At 34.6% G+C, this 15,348-nt stretch overlaps 1 pseudogene; it reads right to left on the reverse strand.

The window, feature by feature from the left end:
• Positions 1 to 355: 355 nt before the first annotated feature.
• LOC150002065 (SUMO-conjugating enzyme UBC9 pseudogene) lies at positions 356 to 829 on the reverse strand (annotated as a pseudogene).
• Positions 830 to 15,348: the final 14,519 nt, after the last annotated feature.

Below are 15,348 nucleotides of genomic sequence, written 5' to 3' on the forward strand. Positions count from 1 at the left end.
GCTAGGGGTCAGGGAGGAAGGTGAGCTGCCTTGTGGTGGGCTTTTGGATGACTTTTATTTAGAATGGTGGGCTTCAAAATGGCAGGCTTCCACCTCACACTGACATCAATATTAAAATAAAGCAAGTTTTACATAACAATAAAAAATATAAAAGACTGAAGGAAGGGACCCTGTATGAGAAACTGGACAATTCAGCAAGTGAAGAGCGGTGTACCAGTGTGGAAATGGACAGTGGCACCCTTCTGCCTCCCCTATATGACTAATAATTGTATAGAGCAAGGCTAGATCCGCAAATGTCCTAAACAAGTTCCTGCCAAAGCAATCTCTTGCTTTTGATGTTGCTGGAGGACGCTGCTTATGAGGGTGCAAACTTCTTGGCTTGTGCTAGAACCCTTTTCTAATGTTCTGCTTTGTTTTGGAGGTGAATTGTATAGTCTTCTGCTTGGGCCTAATCTCGGATATTTGGGTCACTTAGATGTTCCTGTATTTCTAACAATATCTGCTTAATTGTGATGGCTGGTCTCCAGTCCTTGTCTTTCTTATGGGTGGACAGGCACATAGTGCCTGAAGGGTATATGTTGGGTGAAATAATGGTGGTTCAAATTTGCACTTCAGAGGTGAGGATGGATAGTTATCTTTGAAGAGCACTGTAGTTTAAACAAGCCTCCTTCCCAAGGGGCCCTATTCTTTCTGGGAATGTTGCCTCCCAGTTCATGAGGTTCATCGTGCACTTGGACCTTTTTGTTGGGACACCCACAAAACCAAAAGGGTGATCTTTTCTCCACACTTTTCTCTCCTGGACAAGTCTGCTGGGGGCAATCCTCAACATATTTGAAGTCCTATGGTTGCCTTGGCCAGGGAGCAAGGCAGCAGGACATGTCCTTTGTCTGGGGACTTCCCTTCAGACCCCGCTTGCTGCAGCCCCCAAATGGTCACAGTTTCCTCCTGATCAGGGCACATACCTGGTTGCAGTTTCAATCCCCAGTCCCCAGTCAACATACGGGAGGCAATGGGTCAAAGTTTCTTTATCACATGTCTCTTGTCTCTCTCTGTCTCTCTCTCAATTAAAAAAAAAAAAAAAAAACACTTTTAAAAGGTTTTATAGTGCAAATCTACTGGAAATAAATTATCTCAATTTTTATTTAGGAAAGTCTATATTTTGACTTTATTTTTAATATAATAATTTCACTGAGTGGGTAAAGACCTTTGCTGTAGCAAACTTGGATTCCTTCCAGCACTTTATGTGGTTATTCTGCTGTCTCCTGGCTTGTGTGGTTTCTGACAAAGAAGCGAGACCTCTTACTGCATTGCTTTCTGTGAGCACCCGGTCAAGTCTCTACAGGAAAGCTGGTAGCTCGTACAAATTCTGCTTTATCTTTGGCTTCTAAGCCTTCCTTTCTTTTTAATCAGTTCACATTGGCCTCCACTATTGTGTTAACTATTAGAGCTGAATTCTTCTTCAGTGTCCAGCTATGTCTCCCAGGTACTTGGTCACATCCTGCCTCTCCCTGAAGGTGATTGTCTAGTATTTTGAGTCAGTTAATTGTCCTACATGTTCTGCTCTTAGAAAATATATACTAATTTATATTTTACAATATGGAAAAGTCTATAAAAACGTAAGTGGCTTAGTAATTCATAAAACATTATTAATATAATTCTCTCTTATTGTGACTATAACTCATTGGGATATGTCATTTAGCCGTATAATTTTTAGTAAGCAAATTATTAGTTTGTTATATATTCTTGGATGAATGAGGGAAGGTTTTTTATTGTTTTTGTTGTTAAGCCAATTAGAAATAAGAATTTTATTTTTCTGGATTTTTCTTATTGTATAATAAATCAAAAATTATCTTGGAATTCTTGTGTATTCTAAAATTAAAGTCCAAATTCCTTTAAAAGGAGAAAACAAAGGACTCAAGCACTGAATTCACTTTTCCTGATTTCTTGAAAACTATATTTTTAAGTCAATACCACTGGTAAATTTAAAATACAACAAAGCTAAATAACTTCAAAAACCCCAGTCACATTCACAACTAAAATAGCAATTTGATCAATTAGTGCTAAACAAAATGATCTGAATACTCTATTTTTTAGAATTTTATATCTTACATGCGTATAGAGAACCGAATGCTTTAAGTGAGGGCTTCAACTCTTCTCACACGTGTAAGGTCAGGCTTGGTTGTGACTTCAGTTTCACAATGAATAGTGTTGTCAGTCCAAACAGAGATTGTTTTTTAAATTTAGGCATCGCTAATACAAAGAGAAATTGTAAACATCAAGTTTTAGGTAAAAGATATCTTTATTCTTCCTGAAAGAAAGAAGTCTTTCCAAATACCTTTCAAAAGAACACTAGGTACACAGTATCTCTGTTATATAGGCCATTATAGTCTACTGAAAATTCAAAAAAGAGGAACACAAGACTTGATAGAATGAATCCTTTCAGGATTTCTCAATTAAAACACAATTTATAATATATAACTGTTGAAATTCATTGATCTTTCATGTGAGGGGAAAAATAAGTGAATCACTGATTAATATCGGCCTCCTTTGTACTACTTAGACAATGGCTGTCATCTACTTACTGAATTCACAGATATAGAATGGGAATATGTTCAATGCTAACCACTACATAAAGAGAACTAAATGATTACAAGAGTGGATTACAGTGTGCTGTAAACAGATCTTGTTTCTTATATTCCCAGATGAAAGAATAAGCCTTGCTTTAAGGAATTATCTAGATTAAATATGTCAGGGATAAAAAATTGAAAAATATAAAGGGCATATTACTATTAATTTATTTTTATTCTAATATTTTAGAAGAAATTATATTTGATTATTCTGGAGACAGTTCTAGAACTTAGTATTTTGGAAAAAAGTTATGCAGTCAAATTATGGGTAAAATAGCATAATTGTTTCATTTACTAGTTTTTATTATGTACTAAGCACTGGTTGAAAGGTTTTATATGTATTGTTTCATTTCTGTAAAAGTATAATATTATTTATTTACTTCTCAATGTGGCTACAAGGGTTCTGGGAAAGGAAAAATTTTCTATGGCAATAAGGAGATAACACAGATTATAAGTACATTTGAAGACAGATGTTGGGAAGATCATTATTATTTGATAGTTACATGATATATATATATATATATATATATATATATATTCTTTTATATAAAAATGTGATTATTAGGGAAAATTATGAGCATATAAAAAGAAAAAGTTCTGCCCTAAGTGGTGTGGCTCAGTAGATTGAGTGCCTGCCTGTGAACCAAAGGGTCGCCAGTTTGATTCCCAGTCAAGACTCATGCCTGGGTTGTGGCCAGGTCCCTAGTTGGGGTTGTATGAGAAGCAACCATGCATAGATGTTTCTCTCCCTCTCTTTCTCCCTTCTTTCCCATTTCTCTAAAAATAAATAAATAAAATATTTTTTAAAAAGAAAAAGAAAAAGTTCTTAAACAATTACATAAGTAACCTAAGGTGAAATCAATTCTCAAGTATTTCTGGAAAAAAATAAAATTATCATATTTTAAACAACTAAGAACTTGATTTCTAAGCTAGCATCTTTTTTTAATGCAACAAATCAGGTAGAGAAAATGGTATTTTGTGGTATGGGGAAATATCATGAAAATATTGTACTCTGGCTTTTTGGAAACCAACTCATTACTGTATCACTTCTTTGACAGGAATTTTGATGAGTTCTTGGGGGTTACAAAATAGTAATCTCAAGAATTTTGTGTTTTAAAAAATCACACATACACAAATAAATGACATCTTGAGAAGTTAAAAGACAAAAATAAAAGAAGTGTGTATTTCAATTGAGAGGGCAGAGCTTAACGCGATGACTCTAGGAAACAGCCTATAACTCTTGTGATGTGTCACAAGTGAGTGTAAGAGCCTACTGAATGCAGCTGTCTGAGCAGAGTGCTGTACATTCTGTGCAGCTAATAGCTACTCCACAGTATAAGAAGTCAAAGTAAATTTCAAGGATAGATAAGAGGAGAAAGTAAAAGAGCTTATTCTGTTGCAGGGGACATAAGGTTATAGCCTTGTGTTGTGTTTTTCTTATGTTAGCCATGGTAAACATATCCAAAAATGTGTGAGCTACTAAATGTATTTGAAACTTAAATTGAGTTCCATAAATTTACTATAGATGTCACTTGATTTTAAATAAAAATTTTGGCATATTCTCATTGTATCTGATAGATCATAATGTTTGTAAAATAATTAGGAAAGACCTCAATTTAAATTAAAACTGTTTTCTTTTTTTTTTTTAATGTGATATTTATGTATAAGGTACAAAGTTTGGCAGTTTGCTTCAGGTTTAATATTTATGATACTCCATGCTGTTTCACCTGCCATTTTTATTCCATTTTTAAATCTGTAAGATTTCCAGGTCTTACCTGCTTTTGCTATTTCCATTTAGTATTTGAGAACTGCATAAAGCCCATAGTTTGAAATAGTGTCTAAACTAAAGTATGAAAATTCCGTTAGCTATACATATGGGTGAACAGAACAAAAAGACCTTATTAAGAACATACTCATATTGGTTAATAGGCACAGTGGGCTTATGAGTTCTGTTCAGTTAGAAGAGGAAACTATATATACACTTTTTCTTTTCCATTTCACAGTCTTTTGGACATCAGAATCAATCTATATAGTAAAAAATAGTTTTATGACTTTTCTCCTTTTCTAATGGAGAATTAATTCATTGCGATTGAGAAGAAAAAAGCTTACACAGTCCATATCAGAAAAGAGAGAAGACAAATATATAAAATCATAATCTCCTAGTAGAATGAATCAAATCATATTGGAATATCAGCCAGAAATGCCATATTTCTTGATTAGCTAGTAAAATAATAAAAATGAAAATACATAATTTGATTTTAACTTCCCAGAGCTAGAAGCCAATGTTAATATGATGAAAGAATAGTAGATGTGAAGTCATAATACAGTGTTGAAGTCTGGTTTTTCTTTTGTCAGTGAATGGCTCTGAGTTTGTTTTCGCATTTGCATTATTACACAGCTCATCATTTGATACCTTTTTAGTAATTTCATTGTAGATATTACATAATATATATAAAGTTAAAGTATAAGGAACCCAGATGGAAAGATACTTCTGGAAAGCATTTGAGTAGGTAAGAGAACATTATCTTCTTTTGAAGTCCTCCTATTATTAAAGTTCATCTTGAATTCCAAAGTTCTTCTTATCTCAACCTTCAGAATTGAAATTATAATATTTTGTTGTTATTTTCCTCTTATGTTTTATGATATTTATTCATGACTTTGTTTTGCTCTCAGAAAATTTACAATCTCAGAAAAATTCAATACAAGTGATACATTTGTGACAATTAATTTTTATATGGCACTGATAGGAAGATGTGACTTACCACCTTCTCTAGAAAATGATTTAGTATACTCACACTACTTTCATATTAATTATGGAACTACTCAAGGAATGAAATAAAAGTAGAATGGTTAAAAAATTATATCTGGGATTGGGCTTGAGGGTGGGAAGAGGTGAGCAAGCACTGCTTTAAATTATACTTTTTTGTGTTTGTTTTTAAAAATGTTTTTCCATCTGCATGCATTATTACTTTGGCAAAAATAAAATTTAAAAATAATATAAAAAAGAAAATTATATTTCTTAATATAAAACGTGACACCAATTATCAAGCGGCATAGATCCAGCACTCCAAATATTATATCTTTGAAGGGGTCAATATTCCAAGAAACTTGGTGTTTTTATGGGGAGAAAGAAAGGCAGTTTTCTTTAGGGCATTTAATTACACAAATGCAAAAATTATTATGAAGCTTCACTGGTATTACCTGTTTTCATCCTTAATCTATTTAGAAATAGGTAAAGGTGGCAAGATATTAACTCAGTTTGACAATTTTGTATTGCCTACTATATGTTGTGTGTTGTATTGTGCCAGGTATTAAGGATACAAAGATGGAAAATTATGGTCTGTGGCCTATAAAGACTGAATAGAGAATATATTGGGAGCTATACATTTGCCATTTCATCATCTGTATTTCATGTTCACTTCAGAATTTCACAGAACTCTTTACCTCCCACAGGATTGGAAGATTAGGCGGAGGGAAACTGTAATAGGTGAGGTGGTCATAAAAAGAAGATAACTGACCTCCAGGAGCTGAGTAACACCTGAAAACTGGGAAATCGAGAGTCATGTAAATAACTAAGAGAAGTATTGAGAGCCAGAAAGCCAGAGGCCCTCCCTCATGCAGTAACAATTTCCCTTCCAGGGAAAATAGGAAGACTAGAATAGCAAGTAAAGAATCAATGAACAGTGGTGTGAGAGGAAGCCTCAGACACAGGCAGCGGCCAGGCTTCGCAGGGCCACAGAGGTCAGGGAAAGGACTTTGGATATTTTGTTAGGTGCCATGGAAAGCCGATGGGGAAAGAGGGGGCTAAAGTTAACATTCTTTCAAATAGGACATTAACTGGAATTGAGGAGAATGCAGCAGGAAGTGTGAGAGCGGGGAGAAGTGTGGAAGTGTGGATATCAGTTGAAGACATATTGCCTTTGTTCTGAGATATTGGTCAGGACAGCACAGCTGATCCTATGATGACAAACACCACCAACATATCAGTGACTCACAGCAACAAAGGCTTATTTTTCACTTGCACATCATCTCTATTGTGGCTTGCTGAGGTCTTTGCTATACACCCTCACCATCCTCAGGCTGGGATCCAGGCTGATAAAGCACACATACTCTGGAATGTTATCATTGACTCTTTCAGAAGTAGAAAAGACTTGCTAAAGCATAGTTATTTCTTCAAGCTTCTGCTAGAAAGGTGCAAGTCTCGCCTCTGCTCACATTGCATTTGCTAAAGCAACCATATAGTCAGACTTGATGTCAGTGGGGTAGGGATATGTAATTCTTACCTAGGTTGGAAATAGATATTGATTAAAATTAGTACTATCTATCGCACAAGACAAGAGGTGGTGTTGTCTTTGATTAAGGTAATGGCAATGTGGTAGAAATAAAAAAGTGCTAGAGCTAACAGAACTTGACCATGAATTGAATATGAGAGTGGAAGGAGTGAGTTACCTCAAGGATGACTTTTTTGGCTTGAAAACCATGTAGATGGTAGTGAGTCCATTAAGTGAAATGGGGAAAATGAGTAGACCAAGATTTAGGGGAATGCAGAAAGTATGAGTTAGACTCCAGCATGTCCGTAAGATATATAACTGGAACAATATCTAGATGATAGGTATATAGGTATAGATATATAGATATAGATAGATAGATCTTCAGTTCTGATCTCTTCCTTAGCTCTACACTTAAGAGAAAAGAGTGTCAAAAATAAAGAATAAGCCCACTAAAAGAAAGCTGCTGTGAGACCTAGGAAGATGAGAACAGAAAATGAGCGGCTGCATTTGGCAACACAGTAGTGGTTAGCAGCCAGACCTAAGCAATGTCAATGTTTTGGAGAGAAAGATTTGATCTAGATCGTATGTAGTTACTAGATGTTAGAGGACATAAGCCCACAGGTGACATTTGAATCCATGAGATTGGATTAACTCATCCATAAAAAATAGTGAGTTAGAAGAGTTTAGAAAGCTAAGGCATACTAATATTTAAAAGGAAAGAAGAACCCTGGCCAGTGTGGATCAGCAGATTAAGTGCCAGCCAGCAAACCAAAAGGTTGCAGGCTCAATTCCCCATCAGGGCACATGTCTGGGTTGTGGGCTGGGTCCCAGTTGGGGGCTTGCAAGAGGCAACTGATTGATGTTTCTCTTGCACATAAATGCTTCTCTTCCTCTCTTTCCCCCTTGCTTCCCCTCACTCTGAAAATAAATAAATAAAATATTTAAAATTTTTATTTAAAAAACTAAATAAAAGGAAAGATGATGAAACAAACAAAATAAAAACAGAAGCTAGAGAAGAATTAAGAAAATTAAAATATTATCAGAAACCAAAAGAGTAGAACATTTCAACAAAAAAGAGAATAAGTGGAAGTGTCAGAAGTGTAGCTCAGATAATCAATGGACCTGATTGTTAGTGACATCTCACCATGGTTAGAGTATTTTCAATATCAGGCATAGGTCCACTTCCACTGTGTCAGAGGCTAGGATGAGAGCAAGGTCTCCACAGAAACAATCAGAAGAAGGAGGTCTGCAATGACTGGCTTAATACTAACTGGTGCTGGAATATAAGGTAGGACCAAGGGTGACCAGCATCAGATGCCAAAATGAGTTCTAAAATAACCCACATCATGGGTAGCAATATTTAATTGGATGGGGGGGGTGACAGATGGGTTTACAATGATGCCAGGTTATGGTAAGGTAACTGCTAGATCAGAGTCCTTCTTATGTACTGATTTTCCCTGCAATTATGGTCCTGCTGCTGCTAAAAACTGACCCCCTCTCACAGTACTGTATTCTCTGTCACACTCTGCTCATCTTATAATGCATCTTTGTACTTTCTAAGATAAATCTTATATATCTGGTTGCTCATTGAATTCCATCTGGACTAGAGCATGGGATTACAGAGGATTGGGTTGTAATTGCAAATAGTAAATTGAGGCTATATTGTAAAAAGCACTGAAGAAGTAAGCAAAAAGCATTACTTTGAGTAATTATAGGTAGGTAGGAGGAAGGTGTTTTGGGTCCCCAAGAAAGATTTTAAAACATAACAGAGAAGTTATTAAGAAAAGACTAAATATAAGGAGAGATAAAAGTAAAAAGCATGGATAGAGTTTAAAGATTAAAACTGAATCAAAATTTTAATCAATTGAAATTAAGTTTAAATGTTAAGGGATAGATCTTGAAACATGTACATGTACGATTAGATATTAAAAAACTATATGAAGGAAGGAGAGTATAATTACAGAAATCCAACAATTACCATAAGAAGATTAATATACATCATGATATAGTTTATAAAATATATAAAATGTGTTAAGACTTTAACAAGCAGAAGGATGAGACAAGTAGCATAAAATTAAGTCTCCCCATTAATTAAAACCCAGTACAATGTATTTGCTTTATTCAAATTCACCAAATGTTCATCAAATGAGAAATGATCATGCATAAATATCTACATAATAAATAATCTAATATTTTAAACTTGCAATTAAAATACATTATTACATTTCAGAAAAATTACACTTGGCAGCAAGAAATATTTTTCTGATTATAAAACATATTTTAAAGACTAAATATTGTAGAGCATTTTGTTCTCCTCTGGGTTCTACCTTGATGCTCTATCACATGTGCTTAAAAATGCCTTAATATCAGCATAAAATTAAGGTGACACCAAAACAGTAATAAAGCACTCAACTAACTTTTCTTGAGATATACATTGCTTTTTGTTGCTGAAGTATTGATATTTGGAGTACGATATGATCCAATTCCCTTTCCAGTACAGGAGCTAGAATTTTTACTACATTATCAACTTTCTAGCTTCAGCTGTTTACTAGGTAAAATAATTACTTTAAATAGCTAGCTTGTGAACAAAGACCAGGTAATAGAGCAAAAAAAAAAATTAGTTTCATGGGGTGAAACATGTTTTTACTTCTCTCTTGGAATATTCTAGCTGAGCCACATAATTAAAAATAGTCATAAATTATTTAATTAAGTCCTACAGCTAACCCAGGTTCAAAAAAATGAAGCATAATTATGGAAGGGCAATTGATTGGGAATAATTTTTGACTTATAATGACAATCTCATGAATCATTGGAGTAGACTAGTCAAGTATTAGAGAAGTTATTGTATTCTGAAATTTGATGCACTAAATTCTGTTTAGGACAAAGGGGCATACAGTTTCTCAGAATAAATGACAAATATATCAAACCAAAATTATTTAACTACTTCAGTATTTTGTTTATATTAAAATTGGAAATTAATGCCATTAAAATTTCTTCTATTTAAAAAATAAAGTAATATAAGGAAAAAGGAAATAGTGAAAAACAAACACATTTGTTAAACAATAATAGAATATAAACTTTCAATTGGAGATATTTTACTGCCATTTAGTAGTCAGTCAATAAGTAGTATTTTGGGTTCTGCACCCAATTACCTCTGTGGAGGGGGGTTGTTTCCTCCACACACTCCATTAACAAATGCTCAGGACAACAGCTTGGTGTCCTACAATTCAACTCAATTTTGATATACCTACCCAGATTTCACAGACAAAGGGCTCAGTCTAACAAGACCTCCCTTCACTTTAGATGCCAATCAAAAAGCCCAGCATTTTAGCTTTGCTTCTAACCAGCTGGCCATGAATCAGAGATTCCCACCATCCCATTCCTAGGTTCAATTAATTTGCTAGAGGGAGTCACAGAATTTAGAAAACCAGTTTACTCACTAGATTAAAAGACACAAATCTATAGCCAGATTAAGAGATACTTAAAGGTAGGTCTTGAACAAAACAGCTTCAGTTCTCCTGGAATTTGGGGCTCCACATGGTGGCAGCTGCAAACTTTCTGGATCCTCAACCTGGAGGCTCTCAGGAGCCCCACTTCTTATGTTTTTATGGACACTTCATTACATAGACATAATTGATTAAACCGTTTTTTGTTGCTGATTGGTTCAACCTCTTGCCCTCCTCCATTCCTTAAATACCAGCAGGTAGGACCAAAAAATGCCATGTCTTTATTCATAATTGGCTTCTCTGGCAACCAGCCTGCATCCTGAGATGCTTTCTGAAAATAAGCTCATTTTATAGACCCCAATGTAGTGAAAAGGGGCTTATTATAATAATAAGACATCTCTTTCACCTTTATGTCTCTGAAGTATCTTTAGGAACTAAAGACAAGAGACCCAAAATTATAACAAAAGATGCTTCCATTGGCCAACACTCAGGAAATTCTAATGGTTTGCGGAAGTGTGAGCCAGGAAATGTGGCTGAAAACCAGACATATATGAGAAATACAAATTTGGGTTGAAATATTGTACTTAGTAAATAGTTGATTCTTTGTGTTTAATTTAGTTGTATTATATAATACAGTATATATAATATATTTATAACACTTCCCAATTAGATTCAGAAGTTAGAGGAGATACCCATTAAAGTTAAACTATGTTTTCAAATCTTTAATTAATCTATTAAATGCTGATGCATACAACTTCTGTTTTACAGTTTTGGTATTGGATAGGGAATCTGGACTTGTGTTTAGGAAGACTCCTTGAACCTCCAAGAGGCAGGTCCTGAGGCTTGGCCTCTCCTGATACCTGCCTTGTTTCTGGTCCCAAGTTATCTTCACCTGTATGGCCCACACAGGTGCGCCAGGCTGTGGAGCTTATCTGATGCAACTAGGAAAAAGGACTAGTCAGGTATATGAAAGATTCTACAATTTCTGCCCATTGGTTTCAACTATTGTGCTTTATCTAAGGTGACCCTTAGTCTTCATTATTTTTACATACCTATGGTGCAGAGATAGCCCAGAAGTATAGACTGTGATGCTAGTAATTAAGCAAAGCTTGCCATATTATTTTGGTGGGAGCATGGCTTGGGTGTATGGCTTCCAGCTTTCAAAATGAATTAATTTCCATATAACACAATACTATTGTCATCTTATCTTCTCATGTGGTCTCCTGTGTTTAAACTGCTGCTATTTCAATAAAAAAATGAATACATTATCTACACAAAAATTGTCATTTTCAAACAAAACATGTCTAACTTATCTAAAACAAATCCCTTAATTTTCCAAAAACTACCAGAGAATAAAAATAAAAAAAGGATGGGAGGGATGATTTGATATTTTGACATCCTACTTGACTCAAGATCCAACATAAGTAAAGATTTGACAGTTAATAAAACAGGTTTGAAAAGTTGGATAAGGTGGCCAAATTGAATCAGATGATAACATTTAGAGAAAGTAGCAACTTCTGTGAATGACCATTTATCACAATAGATTGACTAAGTTTAGTGAGCACAGCAGAAATATAAAACACTGAAATAGTAAAAAATACACAGAAATATAATCCTTATGAAGAAAATAGAGTATGTTGTTGAAAATATTTTCTTTTTTTAATTTAACTTTTATTGTATTTTTTTCATTACTACGTATTTCCCTTATATGCCACCTCCCCCAGCAGTCACCGTGCTGTTGTCCACGTCCATGAGTCCTTTTCCCTTTTTGCTTGATCCCTCCACCCCAACCTTCCCCTGCCACAGCTGTCATCCTGCTCTCCATCTATGAGTCTCTCTCTATTTTCCTTGTTAGTTCAGTTTATTCATTAGATTCCACATATGAGTGAAATCATGTGGTTTTTGTCTTTCTCTGACTGGCTTCTTTCACTTAGCATAATGTTCTCCAGTTCCATTTTACTGTCACAATGAGTAAGATTTTCTTCTTTTTTTATGGCTGAGTAGTATCATCAACAAAATAAAAAGACAACCCACAGAATGGGAGAACATATTCACTGATACATCTGATAACGGGTTAATATCCAAAATTTAGAAAGTATTTACAAAACTCAACACCAAAAAAGTAAACAACCCAATTAAAAAATGGGCAAAGGACCTGAATAGACACTTCTTTAAAGAGAGCATACAGATGGCCAACAGACATATGAAAAGATGCTCAAAGTCACTAATCATCAGAGAAATGCAAATTAAAACCACAATGAGATACCATCTCACACCTGTCAGAATGGCCATCATCAGTAAATCAACAAACAAGTGCTAGAGAGGATGTGGAGAAAAGGGAATGCCTTTGCACTGTTGGTGGGAATGCAGATTGATGCAGACACTGTGAAAAACGGTGGTATTTGTCTTTCTCTGACTGGCTTATTTCACTTAGCATAATGTTCTCCAGTCCCATCTATACTGTCACAAAGGGTAAGATTTTCTTCTTTTTTTATGGCTGAGTAGGATGGAGATACCTCAAAAAATTAAAAATGGATCCGCCTTTCAACCCAATGATCCCACTTCTGGGAATATATCTGAAGGAACACAATACACTAATTTGAAAGAACATAAGCACCCCTATGTTCATTGCAGTGTTATTTATAATTGCCAGGATATGGAAGCAGCCCAAGTGTCTATCAGTAGATGAGCTAATAAAACAACTATTGGACATTTACACAATGGCAACATTTTTTAATACATTATTTCAATCAGCATTTTAGGATAGGACTACACCAAGAACAAATATCAATGTTGTGACTACTTAAAAACAAAACTAGAGAAATACACACAAATAATAAAACCTTAGTTGACTAGAATTTTTAATTTCTTCCTTAATAAAAAAGATAAACAATATTTGATTTTTAATAAATAATATTTTTGTATCAGAGTTGCAATTCTAAGAAAGTAACTATGTAAGTTGACTTGATTTAATAGAACTTATAGTTTTACATTACTTCTTTGTTTTAAATCAAGAAAAAAATACAATAAAATTTGTTAATCCTTGTCCAAACCAAGTTAAGAAAATTAGGGCAGTTATTAAATAAATTTGTAATTTGTATATATTTTAAAAAATTCATTGACAGTAGAATTGCATGGTTGTTATTATTCTTGGCTTGCTAGGACCTGCTGAAATAGTACCCACTTCCCTTTTCTTGCTATGCTTCTCTTTTTTAATCAATAGAACATGGGTTGCTCATATTTTATAATGATAACAGAAAGCAACATGCCTCTGAGTGTGATTTTATTAAATAAAAGTGCCTCAAAAAGATTGAAAAACTTCTGGAATCACCAAAATAAAACAACACTGATGAATCAAAGTATAGAAATTTAGAAACAGGAAGTCCTGCTTATGATCTCCCAAAATTACACTTAAATTACTTGTGTTGTTAAGACACATTTTGTTAGGAATTATTCATTAGCAAGATAGAAATAATGTAATTGTTAAATGCAAGGAGAATTTATAGAATAAATCAATCATGTATTTACAGTATATAGAAAACTCTTTGTAAATACTTGAAATATAAAGAATGTTCAGATGTGTCTTCTCCTCAAAAAATCCAAATGATGACATCCTTGGCTTCTGCTCTGGTGGAGAATGTGACCTAAGGCCAAGGCCACACATGAAGCCTCTGAACTTCTTGAGAAACTGTATGAGATCTTCTGTTGTCTTGGCCTTCACAAAGATCTGATGGTATCTCAGTATGCAAACAACTTGCATACCCCTCATACCAGTGGCAGAAGGCAGAGACAACTCAAAGTATTGATAGAACAGAGAGTAAGCACATAAAAAAGCTTCACTCTCAAAGCTCTATTTACACCAGTCACCCCTCCCCCAATAATTTTGTGGTCTAATAAGCAAGCTATAGAAAAACCTTGACTCAGGATCTACAAAAGGCATAGCAAATAGGTTGATACCTTCTACTGTTGTCTTCTGAAGCTGTTCATCTTGGAGGCTTTATTTAATTTTATTTTTTTAACAAAGCTATGTCACTAGGTGAAGTCTGGTCTCCACATCTAATCCATCATGGTCAGGATAGTGTTCAGGAATTAAGCAGAAAGAATGAGTGTTCACAACCAAGAAGCTCTCTCTAAAGCACAAGGCACAGGAAAATAAATGAGTAGTAGAACTTCATTACATATTAAGTACTGCCAACAGGGTACAAAAGCTGTGTTCATGCATTCTAAGAATAAGAAGAGAAGAAAGAGAAAAAGGAGAAGAGGAAAATGCAAAGGATTAGAAACAGGAGAAGAAACAGAAGAAGGGCAAGAGGAAGAGGAAGAAGAAGGAGGAGGAGGAGGTAAGAACAGAGCTGTCAGAGAAGAGATACAAGCATGAGCCAAGACCAGACATTGAACAGAGCACTGTATTATGTACGCGAGGGCTTAATGATTTTTATAACTAAGAAATGCATCTCAAATTGGGGAACAGGCCAAAGGCTATGGTATCCATTGCATTAATAGAGCTATTCTTTACAATTTTCTAAGTAGGAAGTTGTATGGTAAGTGTAAGGAAGAGTCAGAGGATATAATAATTTCTCAGGGTGAATTGTGAACTGGGAAGTCAATAAATTTAACCTCCTGCTAGATGCTGTGTGCCTATCAGAGATTAAATTTGCAGCTTAGATATTAAAGAAAAGTCTGTGATTTATTGATTTCTTAATGATTAATTCAACAAGTGATTAATTCAAACAACAGTAGACTCTTCCCTTTCAAGAGATTCAAGTTTCATAAATTAGAAATACCATGATAAAATGAGAAATACTTGATCAAGTTCTGTCTGAATAATAAAGATCTCATTCACTATTCATTGGGTTGATTTTTCATGAATTATCTTCATAGAAAATTCACATATTACAACTCCAACATTCAGAGAAACCCTTATTCAATGTAATGTATGAATTAGCAGTGTTTTGGAAAGGATGCATTGCTCAACTGGACTTGGAGACATGCTTCTGCAATACA

Source organism: Furipterus horrens, unplaced genomic scaffold, assembly GCF_987537825.1.
Source record: "Furipterus horrens unplaced genomic scaffold, mFurHor1.1.pri manual_scaffold_9, whole genome shotgun sequence".
NCBI classification, from domain to species: Eukaryota; Metazoa; Chordata; class Mammalia; order Chiroptera; family Furipteridae; genus Furipterus; species Furipterus horrens.